General features: G+C 44.6%; 1 long non-coding RNA gene across 2 annotated transcripts; it reads left to right on the forward strand.

The window, feature by feature from the left end:
* The first annotated feature begins 378 nt into the window (after positions 1 to 378).
* On the forward strand, positions 379 to 10778 carry LOC119870904. Of its 2 annotated transcripts, XR_005354466.1 has the most exons (3): positions 379 to 550; positions 4707 to 4961; positions 10472 to 10778. It is a non-coding gene; the product is annotated as an uncharacterized LOC119870904 (long non-coding RNA). The 2 variants fall into 2 exon arrangements; XR_005354465.1 differs by lacking the exon at positions 379 to 550 and having other exon boundaries at positions 3656 to 4961.
* The last annotated feature ends 9644 nt before the right edge of the window (positions 10779 to 20422 follow it).

Here is a 20422-nt window from a genome sequence, read left to right on the forward strand (position 1 = left end):
GATATAAACCTTCCATGATGGAAGGAAGGAAAACCCTCGTGCGTGGGTTTGGGTGGATGAGTGGCACTGTTTCACCATTTGTAAGGACATCAATGAAGTGTTTCGCTATAGCCATTCGAAAAGTGTATTCAGCAGCGCCGATGACCTCACCTCATCCCAGTGTCCAGCATCTTTCCCACGAACCAAGGAATGAGCAATCTTCTCGGTATCAACCTGTTTCCATCTCCTCAAAGAGAATCCTCTGGTCCCAGGCCTCAGGCTTTTCTAACTTAGAACTGGAACCTGCACTTAGGCGTGTTCAGAGGAGGATTTTGACAAAAGCAGCAGTTGCTTGTGGGGCTGTTCATGCACACCACCTGATTCTCACCACAAGAATGTGGGTGAGTCACAAAACCCACGGGTCCCAAGAGAAGAAAGAAGGGGAGGGATGGCCAAAGGTGCCACCATAGGGGCTTCCCTCTCTCTCATGGTTGCAACACCAAAGCAGGGCATTTATAGCAAAGGCTTCAGGGCCAGTATGATCCCTGGATTCCTTGCCTCATCTGCTTGGGTAAGTTTCTTGGACTGCTTATATTGGGACTCGAGATGGGGGTGGACTGAGTAAGAGATGTAGGGGAGGTAATGAAGTTGGAAGGGAATACTCAATTTGTATTCACTCACACGTATCAGGCCATGTTAGCGACTTTAGACGGGCTTCCTCCAACAAATGATGTCAATATTTAAAAATTCACATCCCATTCCCATGACTATGCTCTGTGCCTACATCTACTTAACATTTTATTTTTAGTAACTCAATATTTCTTATTTAACTGTATTTATCAGAGGATGGAAATTTTCAAGCAATACTTTCAACAACAATCCAGATTCACTTACTAAAAACAGAAGGTTCCTGTAAGTGTATGCAGAAGGAAAAAGTGGGGATTTCTAGCCATGTGTGGTTGCTGTTTAGGTTTCTGAGCTCAGGATGGTTCACTTCTTGTTAGAAGGATGATTAGCAAGACATAGAAGTGCCCATCCCACATTGAGCCTTTATCCTTGATATGATCAAAAGGGCTTAATGTGATTGAAAGTCACTGAAGTAAAGCACAAGATGCTAGGTCACTGCATCCTCAAATCATCCCGCAGAAAATGAACAAGGGGTAGTGGAAGGGGAAGTGGGCAGGGGGTTGGGGTGACTGGGTGATGGGCACTGAGGGGGGCACTTGGCGGGATGAGTACTGGGTGTTAGGCTATATGTTGGCAAATTGAACTCCAATAAAAAAAATTTTTTTAAATCATCCCGCAGAACTATTTCATGCCATGGGAAATACTACTCTGGGCGATGCAAAGCATCATTTGTGATAGGAATTAGGCCCACAGGAATACAAGAGGGCCCTGAGACCAAAAGCTGAGGGTTCCTGCTTGGGACCACACAGAGAAGCAGCATAAAAGTCAACATTCAAACCGAGACCTGTCTGGCTCCAAATGCACTGCTGTTTTTGCCCAGTTATAAAGGGATATGAAGAGGAATGTGTGCACAGGGTCTTCAGAGTATAAATGTCCTCAGAGGTAGTATACAAACATAGGTTGGGGAATCTAAGGAGGTGAAAGAGGAGTGGTTCAAACAAGTGTGGGGAGGAAGTGCATCACAGGATGTCCTTTTGCAGGTGCCATGACACCCTTGGTGTCCACAAGGAGGGTGGGCGTAAGCCCTGCCTTGTGGTGGTCACCATGGCTTACCTCTGTCTTCACCACATTCTTCTGATTCCAATACCCTAGACTATTCCCTAAAGAGCCTGATCCTGGGAAGGTAAAAGGGGTCCACACTGTAAGTCACCCAACTGTGTTTCCAGGAAAGGAGTGAATTCAGTACATGCTTGGAGCTTCCACTCCTGCACATGCTGGTTGATTACATTTGAAATACATCACATGGTGCTGGGGTTGGATTCCCTTATCTGTACAATAAGATTATGACCATCTGCAGGGCCCTCACACTGATTACAGACTGTGTATGCATAGGAAGATTGCTGTTACTTCCGTGGGGGAATGAATCCTTCTATCATCCCTTGTCCTCTCCCTGGCGCAGGTGCTCTCTCTGCTGGAAATCCCTCAGAGAGAACTCTCCATCATCTGTCAGTGAAGAAAGCAGGTCCCTGCTCGCTTCTGCTCTTGGCAGAGCATGAGCTGCTGTTATCAGGCTGTGAGGCACCCACTCTGAGATAAGACTTCTGAGAACATTTCCTCTTATCACTGTGTGGGTGATGTGCAGGGTGGCCATGAGATGCCAGTGTGATAAGAAGCCATGTGGGCATGTCTGTATCCAACCAACATATTCTTCCAACAGGTAGAGTGAAGCCCTCAAGCCTCAGAGGGATACCCCACGCGGGAGGCAGGCAGAGAGTCCCACCAGCAGTGTCTGCGGGGTTGAGTGAGGGTGGGTGTTGAGGAGGTAGGAACCAAAGAGATATGAACGTTTCAGAACGCCGCATGGTCCTCGGTTGAGAGATGGCAGGTCAAGGGCCCTGAGTTCCAGTGGGAATCCCGTAGGATCTGCTTCATGATGCTGACAAACTTTTCTTAACTGAGATGAACTGGACTCTTACTCCCCCATCCCTTCTCTTCCCTGATCCTCCACCAGCTCTGGGCAAAGAGCAGCCTGTTCTCACCACCCTAACTGCTCACTTTGCTCCCTGTGTGCTGTGGGTCCTCCACCTTTATGCAGAGTTACAGCAACAGCTGAAGCGGCATATATCCTGCCCATCCAGTGTGGTCATTACAGCAGGGAATGGTCTGTCCTGGGGGCTCCACCTCTCTGCAGGGACTGGACAGGAGATACAAGGGTCTAGGCCTCAGGGCTTTGATGCACAGAGACAAGGTCTGTCCAATCGGGGGTCTTTCTTCTTGTTGAACATCTGTTTTGTCCATGCATTGCTTTCCTGAGTTCACGGAGTTACCAACACATGTTCTCTTGAATCCTGAGGAGCTTCCTTAAAATAATTACTTTAAAGTCTTTCTCAGGTAGCTTACCATTCTCTGTTTGGAGTCCACTCCTAGAAAATTACTGTGTTCCCTGGTGAGGTCATTTGCTTGCTTTTTCATGCTTCCAGTGGCGCTGCATCGATATCTGCACGTTTGGCAGAATGGTCACCTCTTCCAGCCCTTCTGGTCTGGCTTTGGTGGGGAGGCTTTCCCCCTCAGGCAGCTGCAGTAGTGACTGAGGAGTGGACATGTATGGGTCTCCCATGGGAGTGGGGTCTGGGTCTTGCAGACCAGCCTCAGTAGCTCCAGCTGGGGAGGAGACACAGCAGTGGCACAAGGATGACAGGATGCAGCAGCAGTGGCACACTCTGGGGATGGCCGGCTTGATTCCCAACTCCAGACCCACGGGGAGGAGCACCCAGAGCTGCAGGCATCACCTGGTAACAGTGTGAGCAATTCAGGACCCAGAGGACAGGATGAGTGAGCAAACCTCAACTTTGTACTGAAGGGCCGGGCGCAGAGCAGCGGTGTCCCTGGTCAGGCACCGTGGTGTCCCAGTCACAGAGACTGGGCACAGCAGCAACCGGGGCTCCTGGGAGCAGGTCCCACTGCAGTGACAGCTCCAGCCCCAGGGAGCCCCAGTGGCCAGGACTGTGGGCCACTGTCAGCTAGGAGCAGTGTCGGGTGAATACTATGGGGTTCTTGGAAGCAAAGCCTGTACAGGCTCCCAGGGTGAGGCTTGCTGGGGTTCTCCTGCTTTTCCTTACCCGTGGGGTGCAACCCCTCTGAGGGGATCCCCCCTGGTCCCAAGCTGCTTTGGACTCGGGGATGCAGTGCAGCAGGTCAAAGGCTGCCCTTGCTTCTCTACTTCTGCCTGGTTTTTGAGCTCTTAGCATTTCTGCCGCTTCTTCGCTGCAGTCCAGAGACTTCACAGAGCTATTTCCATCAATCTGTAGCTGTCTTTTTATTGTACTGGGTTTCGTGGGGGCCCTCTTGCTGATGTCACCATCAGCTCTGGGAGTTCCCACAGTCCCCCCGGGGAGCCCAACGTGTAGCCAGTGTTGGAGTATCCTACAAACATAGCGTTCCAAAAAAAGATTACGATTTAGTAGAGGACCCAGCATCAGTAAGATTCATAAATGGAGTCAGTGTCTATCTGGAACGCCCTGTCATTGTCTGGTCCTTGAGGTTTAAGATATGACTTAAACAGCCCTAAGAGTCTGCATTTTTTACTGTCCTGATAAACGCTGAGCTGTGCTTACACTGGGCATCTCGTCAGCCAGTCAGTGTGCATTCGTTGAGGTCCCAGTACCTTCAGGACCTGTGTGGACGCTGGGGATGCTGAGGTGAAGGACACAGAGTCCCTGGCTTCCACCTGCTTAGAGCTGACATCCTGTGTCTCCAGAGCCATGAGATGCAGACTTTTACAAACTCTCAGCTTTTATGACCAAATCATTTCTGTCTTAATTCATGCCACCCAGGGCATCAAAAAACCTTCATTATGGGGGTTACTCTTATCGCAGAGGAGAGACGTCTGGGGGCTCCCAAATCCGCTCAGGGTCTAGACATCATCAGGAGTTAAGCCGGCAGCACTGCCCAGTGCAGGCTCACCAATCTCCTGCGTGGTCCTGCCTTCTTCCCTGGGGGATGGGGAATCAAGGAAATAGAACACGGACTCAAGTAGCAAATGCCAAGAATAAGGGTGGTTTGGATAGAAGATGAAAACAGAAGGGTTTCTATGGAACCAGGGCAGATCTTGGGGCCGTGTGACGAGTGAGCCGAGCAAGAGACCTTCTGGAAGAAACGTCGCAGTCGCTGAGAGCACAGCTGCAGCCACAGGCCAGTGTGAGGAAATGAGAACCCAGGTGCATGACCTCCAGGGTCCTTTCTCAGCAGCAGCCCTGGGGAGGCCCCTCAGGACGGGGCTCCAGGTGGGTGCTCGTGTCTCATGGACGGTTCTCTCACGGGGCTGTGTGCTGGCCGAGGAAGCAAGATGACCGATGGTAAGTGTTGCTTGGTGATATCCTCTTTGCCCTCATTCTGCAGCATCGATGCTGCTTCTCCAGGTCTCATCAAGGGGCAGAGGCTTTGTCCTCTTTTTTTTTTTTTTTAATTTAGTTATTTGAGAGAGAGCACAAGCGAGGGGGTAGGGACAGAGGGAGAAGCAGACTCCTCACTGAGCAGGAGGCCCGATGAAGGGCTCGATCCCAGCACCCTGAGATCATGACCTGAGACAAAAGCAGATGCTTCACTGAGCCACCCAGGTGCCCCATTTTTTTTAAAGATATAATTGTCATATAACATCATATTAGTTTCAGGTGCACAACATGATTCAAGATTTGTAGATATTGGGAAATGATCACCACAATAAATGTACTTAACACCCATTACCACACAGCTGACAATTTTTTGGTCATTTTTTTTCTTGTTACAAGAACTTTTAAGATCTATTAGCAACTTCCAAATAAGCACCACAGTATTAAGTACAGTCCCCCTGCTGCACAGGACTAACTTTATAACTGGAGATTTGTACTTTTTGTACTTTTTGACCCCTTCACCCATTTTATTCTGGCAACCATCCATTTTCTGTATCTACGATTTCTTTCCCCTCCCTTTTTTAGATTCCACATATAAATGACATCTCACAGTATTTGTCTTCCCCTGTTTGACTCATCTCACTTAGCATAATATCTCCAGATCCATCCATGTTGACACAAGTGGCAATATTTCCTTCTTTTCTGTGGGTGAATAATATTCCATTATATAGACGCACACACCAAATTTTCTTTATACATTCACTCATCAGTGGACACATAGATTGCTTGAGTCTTGGCTGTTGTAAATAATGCTGCAGAGAACATGGGGGCACATATAACTTTATGAGATAGTGTTTTTACTTCATTCAGGTATATTCCCAGAAGTGGGATCACTGGATCACAAGGCAGTTCTATTTTTTGCTTTTGGAGGAACCACAATACTGTTCTCCACGGTGTCTGTACCTACTTGCATTCCCACCAATAGCCCACAGGGATCTCTGTTCTTCCCATCCTCATCAACACCTGCTGTCTGTCTCTTGTTTTCTGGCCAAGCGCCGTCCTGACAATTACAACATGAGCTCTTCTCCAAGGGCTCTCCGAGAACTGACAAGCTCATCAAATCCAGCCCTGGGCTCTTCTTCTTTCCAGGGATGCTTCGCAAACCCTTCCTCAGCGCCTCATCCAGCTTTTTGGCACTTGCCAAGATTAATGTGACCCTGAGATACTGGACTCCTGTCAGGAACATAGAGTTTACTCTCAGCAAGGGGTGAATCCAACTACCCTGGATGTCCATGGATCATTTGAGTAGAATGGCTGAAGTCCGCCTGGTCAACCTGAGTCAGCAAGACTCTGGGAAATACAGCTGCAAATACTGCCAGACAGAGGCCCCCCCACCAGTGTTCCCCAGCCAGTGACATCCTTTGTGTTTACAGGTGAGAAGGAAGTGTCCCAGAAAGAGTCTGGCTTGATCTATCTGCCCCTCCTGCATAAGAGGCTCAAGAGGGACTCAGAAGGGAGGACATTAGGTTGTCTCCTCTCCCACATAGGGGCTCAACAATGGCAGGAGCAGTCTGAGGGCACTAGTCTTATCAGGAATGAATGAAAGGGAAATCCTGGTCCCTCGACAAGACTTTGCTCACAAAGTTGGGCAAAGGTGGGCCTGGTACCCCCTGGGTTCACGCGCCCCGAGAAAAGACTTTCGAAGACACCAGGGATGAAGGGCACCCTGAGCTTTTCCCCATGATGTCTGACCCTCTTTCTCTTCCAGGAAGCTTACCTAAACCTTCCTTCCTGGCTCAGATGAGGCTTACGGTGAGACCAGGAGACAATGTGACTCTGCAGTACCAGAAGACAGACCTCATGGTTGCATTTATCGTGTTTGCTCTATTGAAGCAGGGAATTCCTGAACCTGTAGATGTCCAGAGATCATTAGGGGATGTGATTCACTTCACCTTCTGGACTGTGAAAGTCAGGGACAATGGCAGTTACAGATGTGTATACTACCAAATCAATGCTCCTTTCTGGGCCTCACACCCACAGCTTAGACCTGTGGGTGACAGGTAACAACTGAGACGATTTTAGAATAAAATAACCCCAACCCCCTTGCATGCCTTGCAGCCTCGCCAGAGTTCATTCCACTTACACATAGACACATACATTTGTACAGAAGCAAACCCAGTCAGATAGTGTAGCTAAGGTCACTTCAAACAGTTACTTGCTAGATCATTGAAGAGCAAGAAAAAGAGAAGCGCTTATCTTTACCTTTATTTATTCCTTCTGTGATGCTCTGCCTTTCTCCACGCAGATCCGAGGTCCTGATATGTGTCACCTTCCCTCTTGCACATTTCTTGCAAGGCAGGTGCACTGGTAACAAATTCCCTCGGCTTTTGTCTGTCTGAAAAAGTCTTTACTTATTAGCTTTTGAAGGATAATTTTTCGGGGTGTCAGGTCGGTGGCTTTCTTCTCTTAATGCTTTAACATCTCGCTCACTCTCTTCCTGCCCACGTGGTTTCCAAGAAGTCGGATAGGATTCCTACTGGTGCTCCTCTACAGGTGAGGTGCTCTCTCCTCTGGCTTCCTTCAGGATTTTCTGAATCTTTGACTTTTTAGTTTGAAAATGACACGCATAGGGGTAGTTTTTGTCTTGTTTCTGATGTTTATCCTGCTTGCTCTTCTCGGAGTTTCCTGGATCTGTGGTTTTATGTCTGATGTTCATTTGGAGAAAAATCTCAGTTGTTATTTCTTAAATTTCTTTTGTTTCTCTCTCTCTCCTGTTAATCCCATTATGCACAGGTTACACCTCTGTCCCCAACCCTTGGATACCCTGTTCTGTGTTCTTCCAGTCTTGTTTTCTGTTTGCTATATGGTTTTGGAGGCTTCCGTGGACAAATCCTCAGGCACAGCGGCTCTCCCCTCGGCATGTCCAGGCCACCAACAAGCCCATTGAAGGGCATTCTTCATTTCTGCCACAGCGTTTTCAGTCTCTAGAGCTTCTTCTTGAGTCATTTGTAGGATTTCCATCTTCCTGCTTACATTGCCATCTGTTCTTGCTCGCTGCAAGAGCCTCAGCATGTGAATCACAGTTGTTTTAAATTCCTGAGCTGATTGTTCCAACATTTCTGCCATCTCTACATTTGATTTTGCTGCTGTTGTCTCTTCAAACTCGTGGTTTTTGTTGTTGTTTTTTGCTTTTTGGGTTTTTCTGGCTTTTGGCACACCCAGTACTTTGTGCTTGATGACCAGCCACGATGTGCTGGGCAAAGGAATGGCCTGTAGTGACTTGGTAGTGAAGGGGTGGAAGTCTCCTATGGTCCCAGGATTAGGGCTCCAGCTTGCGGGGAGCCTGTGCCCTCAGGGTGTGACCCTCACAGGGTTTCTCAGCCCCCCTGCCATGGTGGGAAGGGTGGTCAGAGCTGGCTAGGGTTGGGTGTTTCTCTTTCTATAGGTCAGTTAGGCTCTGAAAAAACCCCAGCAGGTCAGGCTCAGTTAACTAGTTTCCTCTGGCCTTGTTAAGAAGAACACAGCGCTCTGGTATATTTCCTTTCCTCTTCCCCTGCCAGAAGCAGGAGGGGATTTTTCTTGGCTATTCACAAGGAGATCCTGGAGGTGAAACTCTCAGACCCCATGACCAGGCACCCATTATCAGCTCCCCAGAGTTTCTAGCTCTCAGACTTGTCCAAACCCCACATGCCCACCCAGCACCAATTCCCATGGAGGTTTTGGCTTGCGGGTTTCTACTCCGGGGAGCTGTGATTCTCTGTATTCATGGGTTGGCCTCTCCAGTTCGGGGGATAGAGGGCTGCTCTGTGACCTCATTTCCATCTCAAATCTAACAAGAATTACAGGACTTTTACTCACTGTTATTGTAGATCGGGGACTTCCCGATCTTCTCACACACCCCATCGGAAACCAGAAGCCAAGAACTTTGTCATTTTGATCTGGGGAAATCTTTGTAGCAGGGACCTGGCCTTACACAGGGACCAGGGACTCCAGCATCAGAGTGCTCGCTGATGTGTGCAACTCTCTCTCTACAGAGTTGCCGTTCTCGATGTCACAGTGACAGAACTAAGGCCCTGGGAGCTGGCAAGAGCAGAGAATCACATCAGAAGGAACGCTTGTGCACAAACTGGGAAGCAGAACAGTGGCTTTCTCCCCCACGTGACCTAACCTGTGACTAGCAGCGATCTCTGTCTTTGGGGGTTTTAAGATTTCCCCTCCCTCCCCATCCATTCTCCTCTTCGCATTATTTCTTCTTTGTCCTGACGCATCACACGTGTAGGTTTCTCCCCGGCCCTCACTAATGTGCGTTTATATTTTGTCAACTGATTAGGAATTTTTTTTAAATTTTATTTATTTATTCATGAGCGACAGAGAGAGAGAGAGGCAAAGACACAGGCAGAGAGAGAAGCAGGCTCCCTGCAGGGAGCCCGACATGGGACTCGATCTGGGGTCTCTAGGATCACACCCTGGGCTGCAGGCGGCGCTAAACTGCTGCGCCACCAGGGCTGCCCTGATTAGGAATTTTAAGAAACCGTCGCCCCAGAGACAATGGGACACAGTGTAATCTGCGTCCAGGTGCTTCTGTGTCTGTTTTCTGATTACTGAGCTTGGGAGTTTCGGCTATCCACTGACTGGGAGACACAAGCAGGCCTCGACTTCCTGACAGTCAGACTAGGAGGAGTGAGGGTGCTCTGTGGCCAGCGCTGAGCACTTGTCTCTTGCAGGTTCCTCAGATATGGCACCAGGAAATCACACCAATGTTAACCTCATCTGACTGGGTCTGGCAGCCCCGTTTCTGGTTATTATGGTGGGTGTCCTGCCTAAAACCTGGCAAGCCACAACGAGTCTCTAAGTGGAACCAAGTAAAACAACCAAACACATCTCTTTTTCATGGGCTGTCCTAGTATGGGGGCACTGTAAATACCAAACTTTCTTTCTGGGGACCTCCAGTGTTTCTTTTCTTGCGGGTTTCTACTCCGGGGAAACTCCGCAAACTTTTTTTATTTTTAAGATTCATTTATTTATTCATGAGAGACACAGAGAAAGAGGCAGAGACACAGGCAGAGGGAGAAGCAAGCTCCCTGCAGAGAGCCTGAGGTGGGACTCATCCCAGGACCCTGAGGTCACGACCTGAGCCAAAGGCAGACACACAACCACTGAGGCACCAAGTGCCCCACCTCCTATGTTTCTCAACAGTGGCTTGACTGGAATTTCCAGTGGGATATTTCTTTATCATGTAGGACTGTCTGGTTCATTGCAAGAACATTCAGCATCTCCTTCATCTCTCACTAAGTCAGCTGAAGCCCCAATCATCATGTAAACAAACTAACACTTCCACACTCTCTCAAACACTCCTAGATATGGAGAAGGAGAAGCGGGTAGACTTCCCCTGATGAAGAACCTATGTTTGGAGACCAGGAGAAATAACCTTTTCTTCCTCCCTCCTCTGACCTTTCTCTATCCGTCTCCACCTACAGGTCTCACGGTTGCTGAGGGGAATGACGGGTGTTGAAGACACTGAACCCACTGACCTGGAATGGTTTCCAGTAGAATGTGCGTTCTCACCTCTGTTGAGAACCACTCAGGACAAGATGATGGTTTCCTCTTCTGTACTCCTCACCTGGGGCAGAGGACAGGATAGGGCATAAAAATTTATCCAACAAATTATTACTTTATGCAATGCTGAACAATCTGTATTTTGTTACACCGATATAACATGTCACTTGGGTCATACCCCGAATTTCCATAAATGTATGAATTTCCATAAATGTATGTATGAATGTACCTGTTTCTTGTAGTTATTTGGTGTGTCTTGATTTGGTATTTTTCTGATAGGCTAATGATGCTGAGCACCTTCTCATGTGCTATTGGTCTTTTTGAGATTTTTTATCAAAACACAATCAGAGAAGCGTGTTGTATTAGTTTTAGGCACACAACATATTGATTCAATGATTCTGTCCATTACTGGATACACACCATGATACACAGTCACCATCTGTCACTATACAACATTTATTTTAATTCCTGATAAAGTATCTGATTAAATATTTGCCTGCTTTTAATTGGATTGTGTATCTTTTTAATAATGAACTGTAAGAATATATACATATTCTGGACACAAGTCTGTTAACAAATATCTCCTTTACAGGTATTTTTCTTACAGTCTGTGACTTTTATTTTTAAACCTTTCTTAAAGAGCAAAAGTTGTAAACTTTGCTTAAGTTAACCAAATATGTTTTTTTCTTTTTTTTCTTTTTTAAAAGATTTTATTTATTTATTCATGAGAGACACAGAGAGGCAGAGACACAGGCAGAGGGAGAAGCGGGCTCCATGCAGGGAGCCCAATGCAGGACTCAATCTCAGGAGCCACCCAGGAGTCCCTGAATTATTTTTTTCTTTTACAGATCGAACTTTTGTGTCCTAAGGAATCTGCCTTACCCAAGGTCACAAAGATCTTTTCTCTGCATTTTCTTATATAACTATTATAGTTTTAGATTTTACATTTAGGTCTTAATCTACTTCAACGTAATCATGGTCAGGGTTCATGTTGTGGGAGGTTGAGGGAGAGAGAGCATGTGGGCATGTGAGAGAGGGAGGGGCACAGGAGAAGCAGAGAGAATCTTAAGCAAGCTTCATGCCCAACATGAAGCCCAACATGGAGGCTCCATCTCACGACCCTGAGATCATGACCTAAGCTGAAATCAAGAGTCAGACAACTAATTGAGCCACCCAGGCTCAGCCACCAGCCACCCATTGTTCATTTTTAACAATAGACAGATACCCAATTGTTCCAGTGCCATATCTCGAAAAAATTATTCTTTCCCTCATTGAAATATCTTAGCATTTTTTAAAGAAAATCAATCAATTAAGGGGCACCTGAGGCTCAGTTGGTTAAGCATCTGACTCTCACTTTTGGCTCAGGTCACGATCTCAGGGTCGTAGGATTGAGCCCTGCAGCAGGCTCTGCGTTCAGCAAGGAGTTTGCTTGAGATTTGAGATTCTTTCCCTCTCCCTCTGCTCCTCCCTCTGTTCTCTTTCTCTCTAAAAAAAATATATATATATTCTTTAAAAATAAAATAAAAAACTATCAACTTAGCATAGGCTAACAGGTGATTTTTGGACTCTACGCTATTTCACTGACCTGTCTATCCTTTCATCTACAGCATGCTGTATTGACTGTAATTTTTTATTTTTCTTTTTTTCCATTTTATAAACTTGAAACTGTGTTTTAAGATTTTATTTCTTTGAGTAACCTCTGTGCCCAATGTGGGGCTGGAACCCAAGATCAAGAGTCACATTCTCCACTGACTGAGCCAGCTAGGCGCCCCCAGTGCAGATCTTCCACCCATGAGTAGGAAATCTCAGTTTTCTGTTTTTCTGAGAAGATACCTTGCCCTCCTTTTTGAACGATGTATCAGAAAGATATCTCTCCTTTGCTGTCTTACCTGCGGCTCCCTTACAGTGTTTTCAATAAATATGTATAGAAAGAAAGAAAGAAAGAAAGAAAGAAAGAAAGAAAGAAAGAAAGAAAGAAAGAAAGAAAGAAAGAAAGAAAGAAAAAGGAGAAGTGGCTACACTGCTTTCAGGTAAAGTATCTTTTGGTATCAGAGCAAGGAAAATAACCAAGGACATTACATAATGATAAAAGGTCAATCCACCAAGAAGATAGAGCAATCCTCAGTGTGGATATGCCAAACAACAGAGTTTCAAAATACCTGAAGAAAGAAAAAAAGAACTTCAGGAGGAATTCAACAAATCCACAATTGTATTTGGGGACTTCAACATACTTCTCTCCATACTGGATAGAACTACCAGGCAGAGAAGGCGCAAACATATGAGAACTGAATGACACTATCCACCAATAGGCTGACTGATATCATGTAGAACACCTGCTACAGCACTCGGATGCACTTTCTTTTCAAGTGCCCTGAGGTCCTCCCCAAGATGGACTGTACCCTGAGTCACAAAACAGACACAACATTGGGGATGTTCTCGGACTGCCATGGAATCAAACCAGAAATCAGTAACAGGAAGCAACAAGAAAAGTTCAAAACATGCATACTAAACCAACATAGTTCTATATAATCCATGGGTCAAGGGGGAGGGTGTCTCAAAAAAATCTTTAAAATGCAATGAAAAGAATTAAAATAAACATACAACATAAAACAATGGGATACAGAGAAATCAGTGCTGAACATTCACTGCTCGTGTTAAAAAGGATGGTCTAAGCTCACACCTTAAGAAAAAAATCTAAAACAAAAATGGAAGAAAAATTATAAACATAGAAGCATAATAAGTCAAAAAAAGAAGCATAATAAGTCAATAGAGTTGGAAAAAATAGCAAAAATCAGTGAAACTAAAAACTGATTCTTTGAAAAGATCAAGAGAATTGACAAACCTCTAGCAATACAAAGGAAGGTAAACAGAAAGAAGACACAAACTGACAATACTCAGCATGAAACAGAGACTATCACTACAAATCCTGCAGCCATGCAATGGGTAACAAGGGAATACAAAAAGTGGACTATTTCCTTGAAGCCCACCACCAAGATTCATCCAGTATGAAACAACCTGACTAGTTCTGTAACTCTATCTAAAAATTGAATTTGTAGTTTTAAAACATTCTAAAAAAGAAATCCTCAGTGGGACGCCTGGGTAGCTCAGCAGTTGAGCATCCACCTTCAGCTCGGAACGTGGTCCTGAAGTTTTGGGATCAAGTCCTGTGTCGGGCTCCCTGCATGGAACCTGCTCCTCCTCCCTCTGCCTATGTCTCTGTCTCTCATGAATAAAAATAAAATCTTTTGGAAAAAAAGAAAATAAAAGAAAAATCCTCGGGGCCAGAATTGTCAGTTCTGAATACTAGAATTCTGAACTATTTTTAATTCCACGGGAGCCAGTGAGGAGCCAAGAATAAGAACACTTGAGTTGGAATATCTTCCTTCTATGGACTGAATACTTGTGTTCCCCAAAAGTTTGCATCCCTAATGTGATGGTGTTCAAAGGTGCAGCCTTTGGAAGATAACTAGGTCATAAGGGATTAAGTCTTCATGAAAGGGATTAGCCTCTTCTTATAAAATACACAAGATGATCTCTCTTCACAATGTGAGGATCCAGGGGAAAAGGCAGCAGTCTGTAAACCGGGAAAAATGCCCTCGCTTAGAATCCATAGTACCCTGATCTGAGATTTCCGGCCTCCAGAACTGTGGGAAATAAAAACACTTGCTGGTTGAGCCACCCAGTCTATGGTGTTCTGTTAGAGCAGCTTGAGCTAAGGACGACACCTCCAAATTCACCAGCAACTGGTTCTGGGGAGGAATGCCTTCCCTCTTCTGGTATATCCACTTGATTTTTGAGGTTTGTTTTACAACCTCGTCCTGTTTGGAGTATCAGGGAATGAAAAGAGACGATGGCAAAAATTGGTTCAAAAACTTTCAATGCTAGAGCTAAGGCTGTCACATGTAGGTCTCTGCAATGAAAAGGTTTTCTCCATCTCCGAGCCAGGTGAGACCTTATCCCACCTTATCCCATCAGGTGACTGTGAGTGACCACGGTGTGATGCTGGAAGTGGCGTTCACTGGGTGGGAAGAAGACGGTGAGTTATGGTGAGTTTGCATCTTTTCACATCCTTGAAAAAAATCTTTGTGAGTCGTGCTTACACTGGGCATCTTGTCAGTGAGCCACTGTGCATTTGTTGAGGCACTACCATGTGCCAGGACCTGTGTACACAGAGGGATGCCCAGGTGCTTTTGGGGCGAGTGACATCTGGTCTCCCGTGGCATGAAGTACATGCACTGTTATAAACTTGTTTGAGATCTTATACCAGAGTGATATTAGCATCATGGTGACAAGTGTCATTCCTTTTCTTATCGCCTTTCAAACACAACAAATCCACGCCTGTACCTGAACAAAAACACCTCTGCACAGCCCCACAGGACACCAGGGAGCCATCCTTCTGTGTATGGAAGGTAGGTGGCTGGGACCCGCAGGCGGCTACAGCACTACAGGGTTGACGGTGGAGGTGGGGGACAGTGTAAGGCGGGTACGAAAGTCTGCATGCCTGACTGCAGCTGGGGGACGCCCCCTTCCCCTTCTCTTCAGCACCACCCCTATTTTGGAGGAAGAGAACTCCAAGACGGAACAGGCAGAGCTGAAGGAACAATCTCCCTGTCTGCCCAGGAGCAGCTCTGGGACCCCCCCCCCCCCATTCAAGGACACCCTCCAGCAGAGATAGACCCGAAGCAGCAGTGCTAAGCGCATAGCTCCCCACCACCACCACCCGGCCCCACCTTCTCCCCCAACGTGCATAATCGAATTTACGTGGGAGGCTTGGCGAGCTGGGAGACATCGCGAGCAAGAGAAACCAAGATTGTGCCCTAGCGCCACCTTCTGGAAAATAAAAGAAAAGCTCCTACTGACTCACCTGTTGAACCAACAGATTAGAATCAAAGTGAACAGAACTTAACCTAAATCAGTAGGCACTCGCTACTTCAAGTGCCGGGGCACGGATACTTCTCATCAAACACTATGAAAAATCACAACAGTATGGCATCATAAAAATCAAATAACAACTTTCCAGCAACCAACCAAACTCAAAGACACAATATTGAGATCTGATAAAGAATTTAAAAGAGTTGGGGCAGGGGGCCTGGCTGGCTGGGTGGGTTAAGTGTCCAACTCTCTGTTTCAGCTCTGGTCATGATCTCAGGGTCTTGAGAAGGAGCCCTGCATCCAGCTCCATTCTGGGCATGGAGCCTGGTTAAAATTCTCTCTCTCCCTCTGCCCCTTTCCTTCCCAACCCCACCACCCCACCTGCCCACTTACTCACTCTCTCTCTCTCTCTCTCCCCTAAACAAACAAACAAAATGCTGGGGCACCTGGCTGGCTCAGTAGATTAAGTATGCAACTCTTGATCTTGGGGTTGTGTGTTCGAGCCCCAAGTTGGACGTGTAGTCAACTTAGAAATAAAATCTTAAAAAAAAAAAAGAATTCAAAAGAATTGCTATGAAGAAATTCAATGAACTACAAGAAAACTCAGAAAGTCAATACCACGGTCTCAGGAATAAAATTAATGAATAGGAGTATCTTACCAAAGAGACTGAAATTCTAAAAAAAAAAGGCAAAATGGAAATTCTGGAGCTGAAGAACTCAATAAATAAGATGGAAAACACATTAGAAAGCACTGGAATAGAGCAGATCACCTAGGAAAAAGAACAGGGGAACCTGAATAAAGGGATCTAGAAATGATTCAGGTGGAAAATGAGAGGGAACTAAGATTTTTAAAGCAAATAAACCCTACAAGAGGGGCACCTAGCTGGCTCAGTTGGTGGAGTGTGCAACTCTTGATCTTGGAGATTGTGGGTTTGAGCCCCACGTTGGGTGTAGAAATTACTTAAAAAAAAATAAAATCTTAAAAAAAAAAAAGAAACCCTACAAGAATGACCAGACTCCATTTGAGGAAACAGCACACGATTAACGAGTATATCAGAAGGAGAATAGAGGGAAAGGGGAGTACAGAGTGTATTTAAAGAAACAAAAGCAATAAAAAAAAAAAAGAAGAAACAAAAGCTAAGACCTCCCCAAACCCCGGGAAGAAACTAGACATAAACGTCCACAAAGCTAACAGAACACCTTATCTCAAGGCAAAAAGACCTTCTCCAAGACACACTACAACAATGTGTCAAAAGACGGTAATAAAGACAGAACTGTAAAGGCAGCCAGGAGGGGAAAGGTAGTAACCTATAAAGGAACCTCCCTGAGGTTATAAGCAGATTTCTTAAAGAAAGTCTATAGGTCAGGAGAGAGTAGAATGAACATTCAAAATATCGAGAGACAAAAACTGCCAGCCAAGACGACTCGTCAGATATGAAGGAGAGTAAAGACTTTCTCAGGCAAACAAAAACTGAGGGAGTTGTTGCCACTAGATGTGCCTTACAAGAAATGCTGAAGGGAGTTCTTCAAGCTGCACCACAAAGACATAAATACACAAAATTCTGATTAAGGTGGTAAACAGTCAGCATTAGAAAAGTATAGCTTTTTCAGAATAGTATATTTAAAATTTACATATAGCATGAAGGTTACAAAAAAAGAGCATTAAAAATAATAACCATGGGCACCTCACTCATGAGTGACTCAGCAGTTGAGTGTCTGCCTTTGGCTCAGGTCATGATCCCAGGGTCTTGGGATCAAGTCCCGCATCAGGTTACCTGCAGGGAGCCTGCTTCTCCCTCTGCCTATGTCTCTCTCTCTCTCTCTCTCTCTGTGTGTGTGTGTGTGTGTGTGTCTCATGAATAAATAAATCTTTTTTTTTATTTATTTATGATAGTCACACACAGAGAGAGAGAGAGGCAGAGACACAGGCAGAGGGAGAAGCAGGCTCCATGCACCGGGAGCCTGAAGTGGGATTCGATCCCGGGTCTCCAGGATCCTGCCCTGGGCCAAAGGCAGGCGCCAAACCGCTGCGCCACCCAGGGATCCCTAAATAAATAAAATCTTAAAAAAAAAAAAACATAGCCAGTGCAATTCAGTAATGAAATCACGGCATAAGAAGAGATCATTGTGGCATCAAAAATATACAAGAGGAGGAGTAAAAGGATGGGACTTTTGCAGGCAAAGGAAGATAATATGCTATCAGTATAAAGGGGACTATTTTATCTATGAGCTGTTTGATGTAAACCTCACAGTAACCAGAGAACAAAAATCTAGAGCAAAGACATGACATGTGGAAAAAATGCACAGACTGAGCAAATCACGATGGAAAGCCACCATGGGAGACAGAACGGGAGACTTACAAAGGTAGACAGAGGGAAAAGAAATAACAGAGACAACATAACCAGAAGGTAAAAGATAAAGGGAGAGTAGTGAGTCCTTACATTGCAATAATCACTCTAAATGTAAATCAATTGAACTCAGTAATCAAAAGGCACAGACCAGCTGGCTGGATTAAAACAAAACAAAACAAAACAAAACCCACTCAACACTATGCTGTCTTCAGGAGACTCATTGCTGCTCTAAAGACACAGACAGGCTCAAGGTGAACTGATGAAAGAGATATTCCAAGCAAACAGAAACCAAAAGATGGCAGGCAAAACCATACTAATGTCAGACAAAACAGACTTCAAGCCAAAAAAGTTAGCAACAGACAAAGATCATTATATAATGATAGAGGTCAGTACATCAAGAAGATAGATGCTCATAAATATATATGCTCCCAACACCCAAACACCAAAATACATTAAGCATATATTAACATCTTTTTTATTTTTTAAGATTATTTATTTATTCATGAGAGACACAGAGAGAGAGAGAGGCAGAGACACAGGCAGAGGGAGAAGCAGGCTCCATGCAGGGAGCCTGATGTGGGACTCGATCCCAGAACTCCAGGATCAGACCTTGGGCTGAAGGCAGCGCTAAACCGCTGAGCCACCCAGGCTGCCCTATTAACATCTTTTTAAAAATATTTTATTTATTTATTTGATAGTGTGTGCTTGAGCACACAAGCAGGAGGAACAGCAGGCAGAGGGAGAGGGAGAAGCAGGCTCCTTGCTGAGCAAAGAGCATGATGTGGGGCTTGATCCCAGGTCGTGACTTGAGCCAAAGGCAGATGCTTAACTGGCTGAGCCACCCAGGTGCCCCAAATACTAATGGATTTTAAGGGAGAAATAGACCATGTACAATTATAACAAGGGGCTTCAGTACCCTCCATCAGCAATGAATAGATCATCCAGACAGGAAATCAACAGGGAAATGGTGTAATTGAACCACACTTTAGAACAAATGAACTTTACAGACATATACAGAACATTCTGTCCAACAACAGCACAATACACTCTTCTCAAGTGCACGTGGAACATTCTCCAGGACAGATCATGTGATAGGCCACAAAATAAACCTCGGCAAATTTAGGAAGATCGAAACCACACCAACTGTCTTTCCTGACTAGAGTGATTATAAAACAGAAATCAACAGAAAGAAAGCGAGAAGATCTACAAATGTGTGGAAACTAAACAACCCACTTCTAAACAATGGGTCAAAGAAGAAATCAAGAGAAAATTAAAAATTAGCTTGAAACAAATGAAAATGGAAATACAACATATCAAATCTTGTGGGATGCAGCAAAACCAGTTCTGAGAAGAAAGTTATAGCAATAAATACATATATTCAGACATTAGAAGGATCTCAAATAAAAAAAAAAAAAAGAAGGATCTCAAATAATCAGGTTAACTTTACACTTGAAGGAACTAGAAAAAAAATAGATTAAGCCACAGAGAACAGAAAAAAGAAATTAATAAAGATCAGGACAGAAGTAAATGAAATAGAGACATAATAATAATAATAATAATAATAATAATAATAATAAATGAAATAGAGACCAGAAAAGCAATAAAACTAAGACTGGGTTCTTTAAAAAGATAAACAAAATTGGCAAACCATTAGCTAGACAGAGAAAAACAGAGAGAAGACTCAAAATCAGAAATGAAAGTGGAGACATTACAATTGATGCCACAGAAATACACAGAATCGTAGACTACTATAAATAATTATACGCCAATAAATTATATAACTTTAAAGAAATTAATATATTCGTAGAAACACACAACCTGCAGAGACTGAATCAGGAAAAAGCAGGAAATCTGGACAGACCCATAATGAGTAAAAAGATCGAATCAGTAATAAAGAAACACCCCCAAAACAAAAAACAAAATTCTCAATACAGAAAACTCCAGGACCAGATGGTTTCACTGGTGAATTCTACCAAATATTTAAAGAAGAATTAATGCCAACCCTCCTCAAAGTCTTCCAAAATACTGAGGAGCACAGAATACTTCAAAACTCACTCTATGAAGCCAGCATTACCTTGATACCAAAACCAGATAAGGATACCACAAGAAAACCACAGACCAATATCCCAGATGAATACAGACGCAAAAATTCTCAGCAAAAATCGACAAACAGGACTACATCAAACTCAAATGCTTTTTTGCAAAGCAAAAGAAACAATCAACAAAATGAAAAGACAACCTACAGAATGGGAGACAATTTTTGCAAATTATCAGACAAGGGATTAATATCCAAAGTAGATAAAGAACTCACACAACTTGGTAACAACAACAACAAAAGAAAAACAACCCAATTTACCCCAAAACATGGGCAAAAGTAGACATTTTTCCCAAGAAGACATCCAGATGGTCAACATATACATGAAAAGATGCTCAACACTCATCATCAGGAAAAGGAAAATCAAAACCACAATGAGATGTCATCTCATACTGTCAGAATGACTGTCGTCAAAAACACAAGAGATGACAATGCTGGCAAGGATGTGGTGAAAAAAAATAAAACCAAAAAACAAACACTTGTTCGCTGTAATGGGAATGTAAATTGGTCCAACCACTATGGAAAACAATATGGAGAGTCCTCAAAAAATTAAA

This window comes from Canis lupus, chromosome 1 (assembly GCF_011100685.1).
Source record: "Canis lupus familiaris isolate Mischka breed German Shepherd chromosome 1, alternate assembly UU_Cfam_GSD_1.0, whole genome shotgun sequence".
Taxonomy (NCBI): Eukaryota; Metazoa; Chordata; class Mammalia; order Carnivora; family Canidae; genus Canis; species Canis lupus.